Source organism: Vombatus ursinus, unplaced genomic scaffold (genome assembly GCF_900497805.2).
Source record: "Vombatus ursinus unplaced genomic scaffold, bare-nosed wombat genome assembly UNPS02009835.1, whole genome shotgun sequence".
In the NCBI taxonomy this organism is placed as follows: Eukaryota; Metazoa; Chordata; class Mammalia; order Diprotodontia; family Vombatidae; genus Vombatus; species Vombatus ursinus.
In genome coordinates, this window is record NW_020949613.1 from 18,224,689 (window position 1) to 18,239,634 (window position 14,946).

Below are 14,946 nucleotides of genomic sequence, written 5' to 3' on the forward strand. Positions count from 1 at the left end.
TTCTACAGCATCCCACAGGTTCAGATTGTAATGCATGCACATCCTGTAATCATCTATAATTCTTTAAATCTCTTGTAACTAGGAAAGTAAAATATTTGGCTACTATAGTTCATACATCCTAAATCAATAATTATAGTTCTTGTATTATTGAATACCTACTTTGTATAAGTTCTATACTGGGTGATGTGATGGAAGAAAGATACATAGTATTTTACTATATCCCCAAAGATATTACAGACTAAGAGGGGGGGATAACACATGAACAGATATAATTGTAATACAGACAATATGTATTAAGTGTCAAGTGAGTGGCACAAATATTGTTCAAGTGTGGAAGAGTAGTGAATTCTTGAGCTGGCATTTGATCTGGGTCTTGAAGGACAAATCAGATATTCAGAAATGGAGATGGCAAGAGTAATGAAGGAGGCTGAGATTTTGTATTGCATACTGAGGGAAAAGGGAAAAGCCACAGATGTGGGAAAGTTCAACACATTTTCAGGAAATATGAAGAATGTGGATTATCTGGACCACTGGAAATAACTGGCAAATAAATTAGGAAAGATTAGAGTCAAATTGTTGAAGGTCTTAAATTCTGGATAAAGTAATTTGAGCTTTATTTAGTAGACAAGATGGAACCATTAAAGTTTTCTGAACAGGGAAAGGACACTACAAAAGTGGTCCTTTAAGAAGATTAATAGGATATCAGTGTGCTAAATGAATAGAAGAGAGACTTTGAAGTCATGGAAGACATTTAAGGCCTAATGTAATAATTTAAGTATGAGATGATAAGGGGCTTAAACTAGTGGGAATGGAGAGGAAGGGACAGAAAAAAGACATTATGGAGGAAAAATCTATAGCAACTGGTTGGATATGGCAGATTAGGTAGAATCATATACTTTTGCTGTATCTTCAACAAAAGTCTCCTAGGCTGATGTGCAAATGGGCTAATGTGAAACATAAGCCTCCATGCTCAATCTTCAGGACACCATCTTTTATCTAATTCCTGCTACTTCTGGATGATTTCAAATAATCTTTACTTCACTAAGATTCTTGTTGATACCTAAATACTGTATAAAATCATAAGCTAACTTTGATAAACATGTATGGTTGAAGCTTTGAACTTCAGTGATTCAAGGAAATAACAGTATCTTAAGAGAAATAATATAAGCAGGAGGAGGAATCAGTTTTGAGGGAAAGATAGCAAATTCTGTTTTAGATAGGTTGAATTTGAGGTGCTGGAAGGAAATCCAGGTGGAAATATCCTGTATATGGTTTAAGATAATATTAAAACTCAAGAGAAAGGTTGGGGCTGAACATAAAGATAGCTTATTCAGCAACAAAAAAAAATTCATAGTTGAAGCCAGGAGTGTAGACGATATCTCAAAAGAATATAGTATAGAGACAGAAGAGGGTGGAAGATGAATTTATGTAGAAGCATGTTGTTGTTCAGTTATGTCCAACTTGTCGTGACCCCATGGACCATAGCACACCAATACTGTCCATGAGGTTTTCTTGGTAAAGATATTGGAGTGGTTTGCCATTTCCTTCTCCAATGTAGAACCATATGTACAAGGAACAAAGTGCATTGCCTTAAGAGAGTTTTATGAAGAAAGGAGGTGACAGCAGTATCTAATGCTGTGATTAGGCTAGGTTAGGCTAAGGCTATTTATTACTAGCTATGTGAAATTGTGCAAAACACTTCACTTCTTTGGCACTCAATTTTTTCATCCATTAAGTGAAGGGCTTAGACTAGAAAACTTCTAAGGATCATTTTAGTTCTAAATTCTAAGATCCTATGAAGATAAAGATTAAAAAGAGGATCTGATGATCGATAGGATATTGGCAACCTCCAAAACAACAGTTTCAGTCACATTGATGTGTGAATTTTATTACAAGGGGTCAAAGAATGAGGGGACAGGAATGAAGGCAGCTAGTGTAGGCTACTAACAATTTCAAGAAGTTTGTCTATGAAAGGAAGGAGAAGAATAGAAAAAGGGATAGAAGATAAACAAGGCAGGGCTAAATTTATAAGTACTTGTTTAAGGGGTCTGAATTTTTAAAAAGCTTCTTTAAAAATTCATAGGAGGTATTTTGTTTCCTAATGGCACCTCCTAATATAAAAAGTAACCATTCCTACAGAGGATCATGAGTGCAAACGAACAGGAACTTAGATTTTGCTTAACCAGTGTTCTCATTTTACAGCTGATGCTAGGAGCCTAAAATATAGCATGTTATATGTGAGAAGCAACATATTATAGTACATGGAATGTACTATATCTCAGGCACATACTATCTGTCAGACTTTGGGCAGATCACTTAATCTGTAAATTGTATGATTCACTATGCAACTGATTAAATCTGTAAGCTTCAGCAAACATACTGACCAGAGTTGGTAGAGGGAGTTTACTCATTGAAAGTTCCCTGTACCAATGAAATAACAGTCCCAGTACCAATTTGGTGCCTTTCATGTAGCAGATACTAAGTAAATTTTTGTTAAAGAACTATAATTTGAACCTGGGTCTTCTGACCCCAAATGCAGTACTCATCCAACTACCTTTGTGACACCTCACTATTCTTTATGATTCAATGGTAGAGTTTCAATCAAATTAGTATTTCTGTTTAGTTCCCCATAGTCAATATCTGTATATTGCCATGTTTAGGTCTGTAGTGCCATTCTATCATATTATATTATTTTTTTCAAAAATAATTATAATTCTTTGTAGCACACTAGTACTATAAGGTGAAAATAGGTCTTTATCCACCATAGACAGGAATCTCTTCTGTTGGACTGAGAACCGAGTGCACGTAATGATTCCAATTTTGATTTCTTGCATATTTCATTTCCATTTCATCAATATTTTCATGCCTCACATTTTTCACATCTCTCCCTTCCTACAAATCCTTCTACATTTTTGTGTGTTTGAGACAAATATCCACTTGATTGCTCATTTTCATCATTCTCATGGAATGATAGATTTTGTTTTCTACCTAAATTCATTCTATACCATGATCTGGAAACCTTTATCCAGTGAACTTCACTGCATTCCAAAAAGGACAGGGAACATCAGTTCAGCTCCCTCTCCTTGTTTCCAGGGAATTCTCTTTCATCAGCCCATAATCTGTGTCAAATTGTCTGGGCACTACTTGAATAATTGTGCAGGTGTAGTTGGTAATCGTGTGTTTGGTAATCATGGACTTAGAGGTCATTTAGTCTAACCCTTTATTTTATAAATTAGAAAACTGAGGTTCAGAGAAGTTAAAGCATCTTCCTGAGTCCTAGACCTCTCTCTGTGTTACTGGTTTCCTTTTAGTTAATTTTGTCATCTCACTAGTATGGGTACTCCCTTCACTAATGGAGAAGGCATCACTTTCAGACCTCATCTATTAAAATTCTTATCCACATTTTCCTGTAAATCTGCCACAAAGGATCCATCCAATACTCAGAAACAATCCAATTCTTTCTTTAATAACTTATGGATAATGGTGCAGAGCTCAGCCAGCTATCTGTTTTTTCCTATATCTTGGTGCCATCTATGATTGTACTACATTCTTTTTCAGACACAGATAATATTAATAATGTTTCTATGACCCTTCTCAAATACAAGTTATTATTCATAATATGCTATAGCCTACTTATACTCCTTATGCATAGGATGACTCATATATTTACATGTCCAGCCCTCCTCTCTCCTCTAAATTCTAGTTTTACATCACCAGTTCCTGATCTATTGTCCAATAGGCATCTCAACACATAGAAAACAGAATTTCTTATATTTTCTGTAAAATGACCTTGCCTCCTAGTTTTTCTGTTTCTTTTAAAGATACTATTAGTCTTATACTTACACATGTTTGAAACTGTGGAGTGTTCCTTGAATCTTCACTTTCCCTTACCCCACAAAATGCAATCAGTTGTCAAGTATTATTGGTCTTCTTGAGTCCACCTACATAACATCTCTTGCTTCTGTCTCCTCTCCTTCTCTCCACTAATGCAGACAGCACTCTAGCTCTACCCCTCATCACTTTTGACATGCATGGACTATTGCTACCTAATTGGTCTCCTTCCCCTGTTCTTTCCTCTCAGCAATCCATCCCTCCACACAGCTGCTAAATTGATCTTCCCAAAGCACAGTTCTCCTCATGCCAATCCTATACAAAAGAATCTTTAAAGTCTCCCTATTGCCTTTGGGATAAAATACAAATTCCTCCATTTAACATTTAAAGTCTTTTAAAATCTATCACCAATATGTCTTTATAAATTGATTTCCCACCAATCCCTCTCATGCGCTCTTTGTTCCAGCAAAACTAGTTTACTTGTTATTCCCTGTATATGATATTCCATCACCCACTTGTCTGCCTATCCACAAGCTATAACCCCATGCATAGAATATTTTTCCTCCTCACTTCTACCTCTTAGAATGCCCAGCTCTTGTCAACGCTCAACTTGATTACTACCTCTTGCAAGAGACTTTTCCTTGTTCCCCTAGTTATTAATGCCTCTTTCCAGAAACTATTTTAATCATTTAATAACCAAGGATTTTAAAGTGCCTACTACTTTCTAGGTACTGTGCTAGGCATTGAATACAATATAAATAGGAATATAAAAGTGAGGGACCCCAAGTGACTCAGAAACACTTTAATCTGGGTAGCTCTGCCTCATTGTGAGTTTGAAATCTAAGTGTACACATTTTATATTTATTGATCTGTGTTCATGTTGCTTCCCCCACCCTCACCCCTCAAATGTAAGCCATTTGATGTTAGGGTCTGTTGCATTGTTGTCTCTGTATTCCTAGCATCTAGCACAGTATCTGGTTCACCTTATCAATATTGAATGGAGCTGTAAGTATCTTTTCATTGCCCCTCAATTTTGAGTTTTTTTGAGAGCATGCATTTCATAATTCACAAATATATAGTATTGCTGGAAAAATATTAATGTTTTAAAAAAGGACTTCTATTTAGGGAGCAGTTTGTAATTACTTCAAACACCAGGCAGTTTCCAAAATGCTATCTAATTCTATTACTTCCTCTTATTCAATTCTGACCCTAGTTTACTCACCATCTGAAGTATCTGCCTGAGATACACATATGGTGCTTACACACACACACTTGAGTATATGGAAAATGGCACCTGGGCTGACCCTTGAAAGAGGCTGAGGTGAAGCGGTAGTGTACTACAGTAATAGGAGACAGTTTGAGCAAAGGCTAGGAGGTTGAAAATAGAATCTTGGGTTGGAGGAATTGTAAGAGGGTCAGTTTGTCTCTAACATAGAGTGAATGAAGAAGGCAGAGCTATATAAAACAAGTCTCAAAAGGTAGGTCAGAGGCAAATTGTGAAGGGGCTTTACACTATAGGCCTCCTAGAAGTGCTTGATGTTGAAACACAATGGATGGTTGAACCAAGTTATCTCTCTGGTCACATCTGTGATGAAATCTGCATGATTTTTGACACATGGACATTGTTTTCAGTGTCATTTTGTTCTACTGAGTCAATGCTTTTTGATTTCAATAAATGATAGACATAGCAACATCTTATGTTCTCCACACCTCTGTAAGATGTGTTACTGAAAATGATGATTATATATGATCACCCATGAAAGTCTGCCTGTTTTCTTCTCAGGTTTTCATTAATGATAACCTTGATATATTCATAACAACTCTCACAAAGATTTTTTCAAAATGAGAATATAGGCAAATTGTGTGGCAGTTGTTGGCATTCTCAGTCACCTTTTTAGGTAAAAGTATGTGGTTTTCTTTTTACATTTTAAAAAATGACTTTCATTCATTTATTCATTCAGCAAACATTTATATATGTGTCCATGAGGCACTGTGCAAGGCACTGAGGGAGATATAAAGTTTAGAAATCCTCCTATAGATGTCTTGAACATCAATTCCTGAGTACCCTTAAATCATATCACCTTCATCACAGATTTGCTTCTCGACACTTGAGTGAGGCCAATCACTCTTGACTTTACCTTCCCAAGGACCATTTCCACTTCCTCAAAGAATACATCAGGTAGTGAAGTGGCAAAGCCCAAACATAGCAATTCCCCTGATGTTGTTGGTGATGAGAAAATATCATGATTGGAATGCTGGCAATTCTATTCTATTTCATATCTATCTGCCTTCCAGTTTCATCTACAAATGGTCTTTGAATGATATGGTTTAGATCAGCGTCTCTTAACTATTTCTGTGTGTGTATGTGTGTGGGGGGGGTGATGGATCCTTTTGGCAATTTGTTGAAACCTGTGGATACTTTCTCAGAATAATGTTTTTAAGTGTACAAAATAAAATACATGGAATTACAAAGGAAACCAATCACATTCGAATATATACATATGCACACATCTATCTATCTATATTTACAAATATATATATATATATACACATATATATATACACACATATTTACATATATGTTGATGTGTATTTTAAGTTCATGGACCCCAGATTAAGAACCCTTGGTTTTGATGAATCCCACAACAAATTTCTATCCAGGCTTATTTTTCCCTTAACTGTTTTTCACTTTTTGTGAAGTGATACCACTTACAGTCTTCCATCTTGGGGTCTCAGGTTCATGGACTTTCATGGACTTTTTCTCTAAAGCAGTATTGCCCTTTTATGCTATTAATCTCTACTGGTTAGAGACATCTAGTGTTTGATGTAGTTTGCAATATCTTTTTTTGTCTTTTTACTTTTAATTTGTTATTCATGTTTACCTTTAATCAACTGATGATTTGACTAAACACAGCTGATTCTTAAGGGGCTGATACTTAGGTAAGACCCAAAATATTAAGATATAATCAATTTTATTTATTTATTCATTCAATCATTTATTTATGTGATGGAAGTAATGTTTGATATTTACCACGTCAAGCACCTTTAAACTTTGTTCTTGAAGAAGATATCCATGATTAGTGCAACTTAGGCTTCCAAGTCATCTCTATGTCTTTGGTCTCATTCATTTCTTCAATTCATTTCTTCCAAACTTCAAATTTTTCAACATAAATTTCCCCATTCTCTGTGCCCAACTTCACTTTGAAACTATTAGGCATTCTTGTCTTGAGGACTTTGTCAAATGCTTTATAGAATTTCTCTATTCATCCTCTACAATAAGTAATAGTATGTAATCTATAATTTTCTTCCTAGAGGTACATTTGCTTATGTTTTTTAAAGTATTGACAGATAAGATGGCCAACCATTTCACAAAAATTTACCGTGTTGCCTCTGAGCCAGTCTGTCATTTATCTTTGACTTTCTTATGTCTTCTAGCTTCATTTATAATAAGAATGTCAACAGTTGTATGATTCTGATCCTTTAGGATTATGTTAAAGATCATGGATTAGGAATAAGTGCAGGTTAGTATTTTATTTTGTCTAAGCTTCTATCATCATTAGTACACTCTGCCCTCTTTTCTAACATTTTACCTCCATCAATGTATATTTAGGACAGTGTTACCAAGGACTGAGGACTCTTTGTGTTTTTATTTGTTTCATGGCCCACCATAGCCAAAAAAAAATTCATCTCTCAGTCATTAGAAATATACTCAAAGCCTTTCCAGCCTGGTAGAGCTTACCAAAGCTTGACTTTGCTGGCAGAGCCTTTGAGAATCCAGGGTTAACTCCACCCACACAATATTGAGGTGTTGGTACATATAGAATGCTATTGTTTAGGAAACAAATGTAGTGGGAAAAATCAATTTGCTTCCTATTGCACCCCTGCTCAGCATCAGTTATTTGAAAATGTTTGTCATTTGAGTTGACAACGGAGGAGAAACCAAAAGAAGCCTCGTCTAAGAATTTGACTAAATTAACTTCTAATAGCTAAAGGAGAAACAGCAGTCTTTCCAAAGTGCTATTATTCAAATTTAAAATTATACTTTCCGTTATGTTCCATTAGTATTTGTACCAACACTCCAGAAGACATTTTCTTAGTTTTACCTAGAATCTTAATTTCATTGAGATGGCCAATCCATGTTTTCTTCCTCCTCTCACTGTGGCTCTCCAGTTGAGAGAGGTCGACCACTCTAGCAATTATGTTGTTATCTAGCAGTTTCATGAGGTCCTAATCATAATTTGTCTTGGGCTAGCAACTTGAAATGAGTTCTTTATAAAGTTTGTAAATGTTCAGCTTAATTATTTCTTCCCTTTTATGGAACAAATATCTGAAAGGATTTCATTGTTTACCTAGAGCAATAACAGAACACAATTTTGTTGTGTTTTCCTTGGCTAAATTGGAATTTGGGGATGCCAATGGGAAAAGGGCTCATTTTATAACTTAGTTTGTGTACACTTTGTCTTGTGGGTAAAAGAAAATCAAAATAAAGAATGAATAAACTCATGCTCTAATTAGTCAACAAACATTTATTAATTGCCTATTAAGTACCAGGAACTGTGCTAAGCGTTGTGGATATAAAGATAGGCAAAAGAAAACCTCTGCTCTCAAGGAGCTTAGATTCTAATGGGAGACACAACATGCAAATAACTATTCACAAAAAAAATAGATAAATTGGAAATGATCAACAGAAGAAAGATACTAACATACAGGGAAATCAAGAAAAGCTTCCTGAAGAAGGTGGGATTTTAGCTGGGACTTGGAATCCAGGGAAGCCAGGAGGAGGAGAGGAAGAAGAACATTCCAAGCATGGTGGATAACCAGTGAAAACATCTGGGGTTGGGAGATGGAGAATCTCATTCTAATAATTCACAGATTACAGAAATCTATGTAAATGTAGAGCATCTTTAAAATATGCCAAGATAATTATTTCTTACCAAGTCAAAATAATTATCTGAAGTTCTTATGAATTTTTATCATAAAAAAGTCAAGAGGAACAGAAAAACAGAATTGAATTTTAGTGTAACAGCATTTTATGTATTGGAGATCCTTTAAAAAAAAGTTCAGTAGAAGCCTAATAAAGCCCAATTATGGTAAGTTTTAGTCTTACTCCCATTGTATATGGCATTGTAGTATAGTGAAAAGAACATTGAACTAAAAGTAAATAGATTTGGGTTTGAAATCCAGCTCTAACACTTATTGGCTAGATGACCATAGGTAAGTCATTTCACCCTTTTATACCTCAGTTTCCTCAATTGTCAAGTGGGGATAATGATATTTACCTTCTATACTACCTCACAGGATTATTGTGACCACAGAACTTTGTAAATCTTAAAGCACTATATAGAGTTGCAATGTAGACTAGTAGATGTGGACTATGCTTGAAATCAGGAAGACAAGGATTTGAAACTGACCTCTGACAGTTACTAGTTATGTAACTATGGGCAAAATATGGCAGCTACATGAGTAAAGGACATTCTACAGAATGATCTTCCAAAACTACTGTTAACTTCCTGGAGTCACAAAGTTTGCATCTACATTGTTTGCTCAAAATATGTTTGTCATTCTTTGTTTATATTATTACTATTTTATGAGTTTTCTTAAGAGATCTGAAGCTCTTTGACCATTTTTAGTGTCTTCAGATAATAAGCAGAATTTTGTGTCCTTTTCTAATCAAGTTATCCATTAATCCTCACATGTTTCCTTGAAAACCTTGTGCTATTAACTGTCCATTTGTAGTTTGTACATACTTTTTTTTTAAAGAGTTACAGAAGCTGAATTTCAAACTTAAGAAATGTATAGACTGAAGAATGAAGTCTGGTTGAAATATAAATTTTTGCACCTTAGTTTGTTTGAAGTCTAATGCCATTTTGATCCCACAGCCAACCTCAAACTGATTGGACATCAGGTTGGACTTAGAACAGCTGTGGTGCTTGTGACTACTTACTTCAAAGGGTTAATGGGAAGAAAGTACTATAAAATCCTTAAAATGCTATGTAAATGTGAGTTATCGTAGTTATCACATTTCATTAAGGCTTGCATAGGTTGAAGGATCTTAGCCAGAGTAGGGCACAACCAAAAGAGAAGAAATTCAGTTCAATTCAGTGAGTACTTATTAAACTTCTAGAATGTGTCAGGTGTTGTGTTAGGGGCTCAGGATATGAAGACCAAAATGAAAACAGTCCCTACCTTCAAGCACCCTATATTCTACTGGAAATCATGTTGTCCTACTTCTGCCACAATTGTTGAAGGCTTATACCTCTTCTCCCTCCTCTTAGAAATGTGATGGAACCCCAGAGAGACTCTTGCCATGGCTACATGCACATGAATTGCAGTCAAGTGCACTGCCAGCTTTTCCTACTTCAGCCCTCATACTTGTAACTGGGCCTTACATACCAAAACCAAATTGAAACTTTATTTAGTCAGTGTTACAAGATTTATGCCATCAAGAAAGAAGTTGATAAATGTGGTATTAGGAGCACAAAAGGAAGTTGTGCAGCAATTGCCTTGACTATCACATCAGAAAGATGAAATAAGGTAGTTTGAAGAATTTACAAATTAATCATATCCAAAAAATGATGATTTTTTTTTATTACAACATCATAATGTTACTCAATCCTCACCCTAGCTTGTGGATATTTTCCAGGTTGGATTTTTTTTTAATTTAAGTCTTTTCTTGATTGAATCATCAATTTTCCCCAAATTTTCCAAATTTCCCAAATTTTCAGATATTTACTTAACTTTAAAAACTTGTTGCATTGTTAGTTGTAAATGTGTTATTTGGGTAAATAACACTTCTCTAATATTATAATGAAAGTCAATGGAAAATAAGGTTCAGTATATATATATAATTTTTTTTTTCTTTTCTGGACCTAAGATTTCATTAATATAAGAGCTCCCAAGTCGATACGCTTCTACCAATGCCCATCTGCAACTTTTAGTCTCTGAAAGGTTCCTAGACACTGAGAAGTTATATGATTTTTTTTCACATACACAGAGGCAATTTGAGCAGAGGTTGTCCTCACTCCAAGAGGGTCTTTCTATCCACTACACCACCTTGCTTCAGGAGAAAGTTCTGACCATTCTATTATTCTTTGAACAGCTGAATGCATTTTCCATCACTAAAAACATGTTTAAAAGAAAACAGGCTTGAAACTCTTGCTTTCAGCAGCAAATTTGCTTGGTAGCCTTAACATAACTGAAGCAACTGATAAACAGTTTTAATTTTGTTTCAGAAACGCCTGCTGTGGAAAAGCAGCAAGGGCTGTAGTTTCTCCTGTCACAAGCTAAATTAGTCCAAAGTGGCAAGAAGTAAGCAAGGAGAACGTTCTTTCATGCCCATAAGGAAAGGGAAGCCAAGAGACATCGGGGGTAGGAAGAAATCTCAACCGTTGAGAGAGACAAACACTCAATCACATGGGATTGGAAAGAATTTGATTTTATAAGCCAAGTAAGAGGCACTTTCACTCATTCTTTTAGCAAACATGTATTTCTTGCCTACTGATGGAAGAGATATAAAACTTAGATTAGATCATTTTCTCATGGATTTCAATCTAGAACAGGAATAAGACAATGACATAGGTCCTTAGATGCACAATGTTCCATGATAAATACATCAAGGGAGAGGGACTGGACCTGTGATTTCATTAGTACTGTAACTCCTGGGTGAGGAAACTCCCTCAACCAATGTAGGTCAGTATCTTCTCTTAAATTTGTTGTCTCAGAGAGTTGCTTTGGTTAAGTGACTTGCCCATAGTCTCACATCCTTTCTGGCTCTATATCTGATGATGCTGTGATTATACTCCTTTGTCTTACCAAATCCTACCTGACCAGGAAAAAGAGACAAATAAAAAAATAAAAGGAGCTACTACCCAAGTCGATGAACTTATATCTGAATCTTATTTGAATAATTGGATAGAAGCATTAGTTTTGGAGTTCCTCCGTACAGGAGAGTTTGTGGTAACCTCTGCTTAGAAGAAGGAAATTACTTCAGATAAGGCTTAGGTAAAATAATGAGACTAAATCCTCACATATTTTTAAATTCTTGAATTCTGACTGAAAATATAATTTCTATTTTTTAGAGAATTAGAAAGTCATAGAATGCTAGAGCTAGAATAGACCTTAGTCCAAATCCCTCTTTTTACAAAGTAACTAATTGTGTGGCCCAGAGAAATTAAGCAACTGTATCCACCAGTTATTTGAGTTTGATAGTTATATTTGTGAAGAATTAGTACAGTGAAAAGAGTGCTGGATTTGGAATCAGAGGACAAGGATTTGAGAATCTTGACTCTTTTACTCATAGCCTATAGCAAGCCACTTAGTCTCTCTAGGCCCCAGATGGTGTTTGGGGTCCTTGCTAACTATTAGTCTATGGTTCTATTTTTCTTAGAGACACTTGGTTACAATCCTGAGTTGTCCTACAACTCACTTGAACCCATACATTTACTTGAAGACAACTACATTGCTGACTTTTGCTGCTTAGTGAGATGAACACCATCCATAATCAACTGAAGAACTGTGGTCCTTGGACTCAGAAAGAATCCTGAGGGTTGGTTTAACCCAATTTATTGGCTTCACATCATAGAATCCAAGAGATATTGAGGTTTGATGAATAGAAGAAATTAAGAAAGTAAACAAGCATTTATTAAGTTATTATTATGTAGCAGACACTATGCTGAGCACTTTGCAAATATTGTCTCATTTGATCCTCATAACAATCCTAGGAGGTAGGTGCTATTATAATCCTCATTTTATAGATGAGGAAACTGAGGCAGACAGAGGTTAAGTAACTGAGGTAGACAATTTAAGGGTCTTGCCCAGCATCACACAGTTAGTGTCTGGGGCCAGATTTGAATTCCAGTCTTCCTGACTCCAGGTCAAGCACTCTATCCACTGCACTAGAAGGCTTCAGAGTAAGGATGTCCTGGGTTTGAGTTCCGCCTTTGATTCATCCTGACTATGTAATCTTGGGCAAATCACTTATCCTTTCAGTGTCCCAGGAAACTCCTTAAGCTCCCATATTACAGAATAACTTCTGATCTTCTTTAATACAGAGAATCTCTTCACTGGGAGTTCTTTATGCTAATAAAATCACAAGTTCAGTCTTAAAAAAAACCAATAGAATTAGAAAATCAGAAACCTTAGAGATCATGCAGTCTAATCCTTTCATTATAGAGATAAGGAAACTGAGGTCAAGAAAAGTTAAACAACTGGTCTCCCATCACATAGCTAATAAGTGGCTGAGCTAAAACCAGAACCCAGGGTTTCTCTCTCCTAGTCCAGAACTCTTCCCAGTTCCATATATTTAGGAACAACTGTAGTCAATTTTAAAGTATCTTATCAATATTCAGATTTGTTTATTTTCAGGGAAGAGGACTGTTAACAGCTCCAGCAAATCTATTATTTCTTAAATTGCATATTTACTTCTAAGACTGAAGTTCAATCATATTTATGACTATATTTAGCTTGTCTCCTTGTACCCTTCCCACATTGCAAAAGACCTCTGTGTTTTTCTTTCTGCATCCAGAATGGAAAGCCATTTTGTACACGTAGCTGGGCACAAGCATTATCCAGTCAGTAGGACAATGGTATAGGAGTTATCTCTGCTTTCTTTCTAGCAGCTACTGATCTCACCCATGATCTTAGGAGAAACACTTAGCTTTCCTGAGATTCAAGTCTCATAATCTAGAAAATTAAGATAGCTTTTCTCTATTTAACTCATAGGCATGCTAGGATATCAAGTCTAAAGTACACTGAGAGTGTCCTAGTGACAGGTGCTCCAGCAAGAGATGGTCTTATAAATACAATGTACTTAAGAGCAGGAGGACTTTAATAGGGTGGAATGGCTGCAAGCATTTTCCTACCATACACATTCCACTCTCCACTAATACCTCCCCTAATAATATCATCTCCCAAGATGTTATATTAAATACAAGCACAGTGATTTGGTAGATTCATCATTTAAGGAGAAAGTAACCCATCCATTAGGGACACTATCTTGAAAATTAATATTATTTCCTTGACGTGTTTATGGATGCCAACTCTAACTTTTAATCTCCATTTAGTAATGATTTGTATTCATTGCATCATTTTGGTAGAATAAAAAATCAGTTATCAAAGATTAAAAATGTTTAAGGACTGATTATTTTTTCTGTTGCTTTTTTGAATGCCACCAAGTTAACCACTCAACCAGGTATACCAGATTTTAGTTTCATGATAAAACAAAGTGTCTACAATCCTCTCAAAGGGTATCATGTAATTTTCTAACCAAATCAGTGATAAGGAGTTTTAGATTCCAAATTAAATATAAATGCCATGCTGTGGTAGGTTTCTTGGTCTGGGGTACATAAAGGTTTCAAAGTCCAACATGAAGCTACAATATTATGTCATAGTTCCAAGAGCAGTCAGGGATTCCTATTTGAAATTATGTAAGCAGAGAGCAAAGTATTGTGATCCTTTCGTGATACAGAACTTAGTGTAACAGTAATGGTAGCATTTCTTGAGCTTTATAGTTAGTACTTAGGGTCCACCTTGTGGTATTTGCCATAAAAATCTATATCTGTTTTCTGTACTTTTTCAGCACAGTTAGAAGAGATTTATCAGTATTGATTTGAACTTTTTACTTTATATGATAGTGTAGCTAGATGGTGCAGTGGATAGAGTACTGGACTGAAGTCAGGAAGATGCATCGTCCTGAGTCCAAATCTGGCTTCATATACTTACTAGCTGTGTGACTCTGGGCAAGTCATTCAGCCCTGTTTGCCTCAGTTTTTCTTCATTGTAAAATGAACTGGAGAAGGAAATGACAAACCACTCCAGTATCTTTGCCAAGAGAATCCTAAATGGGGTCAAATAGAGTCAGGCATGACCAAAAACAACTGAAATCTGTATAATAAACATTTAAGAAAATTATTAATTGTGTTTACCAAGTACAGTACAGCATAATATATTCATTCTCATTAGTCATATTTGTTAAATGTTTGTTGATGAAAGAAGCGCAAAATCACTACATTGTTGTTTAAATGAATCATAGGTTTAATATGGCTTATGTCCAGTATTTTAGCATTCAGCATGGTCTGTGAGTCAATGAACAAAGACTGACAGGGGATTATGTAGATA

At 35.5% G+C, this 14,946-nt stretch overlaps 1 protein-coding gene across 1 annotated transcript in view; it reads left to right on the plus strand.

Annotated features, from left to right (window-relative positions):
* Positions 1-14,946, plus strand: part of COL19A1 (collagen type XIX alpha 1 chain) — a 394,072-nt gene that overhangs the window by 186,960 nt on the left and 192,166 nt on the right. The gene's annotated exons all lie outside the window — the stretch shown is intronic.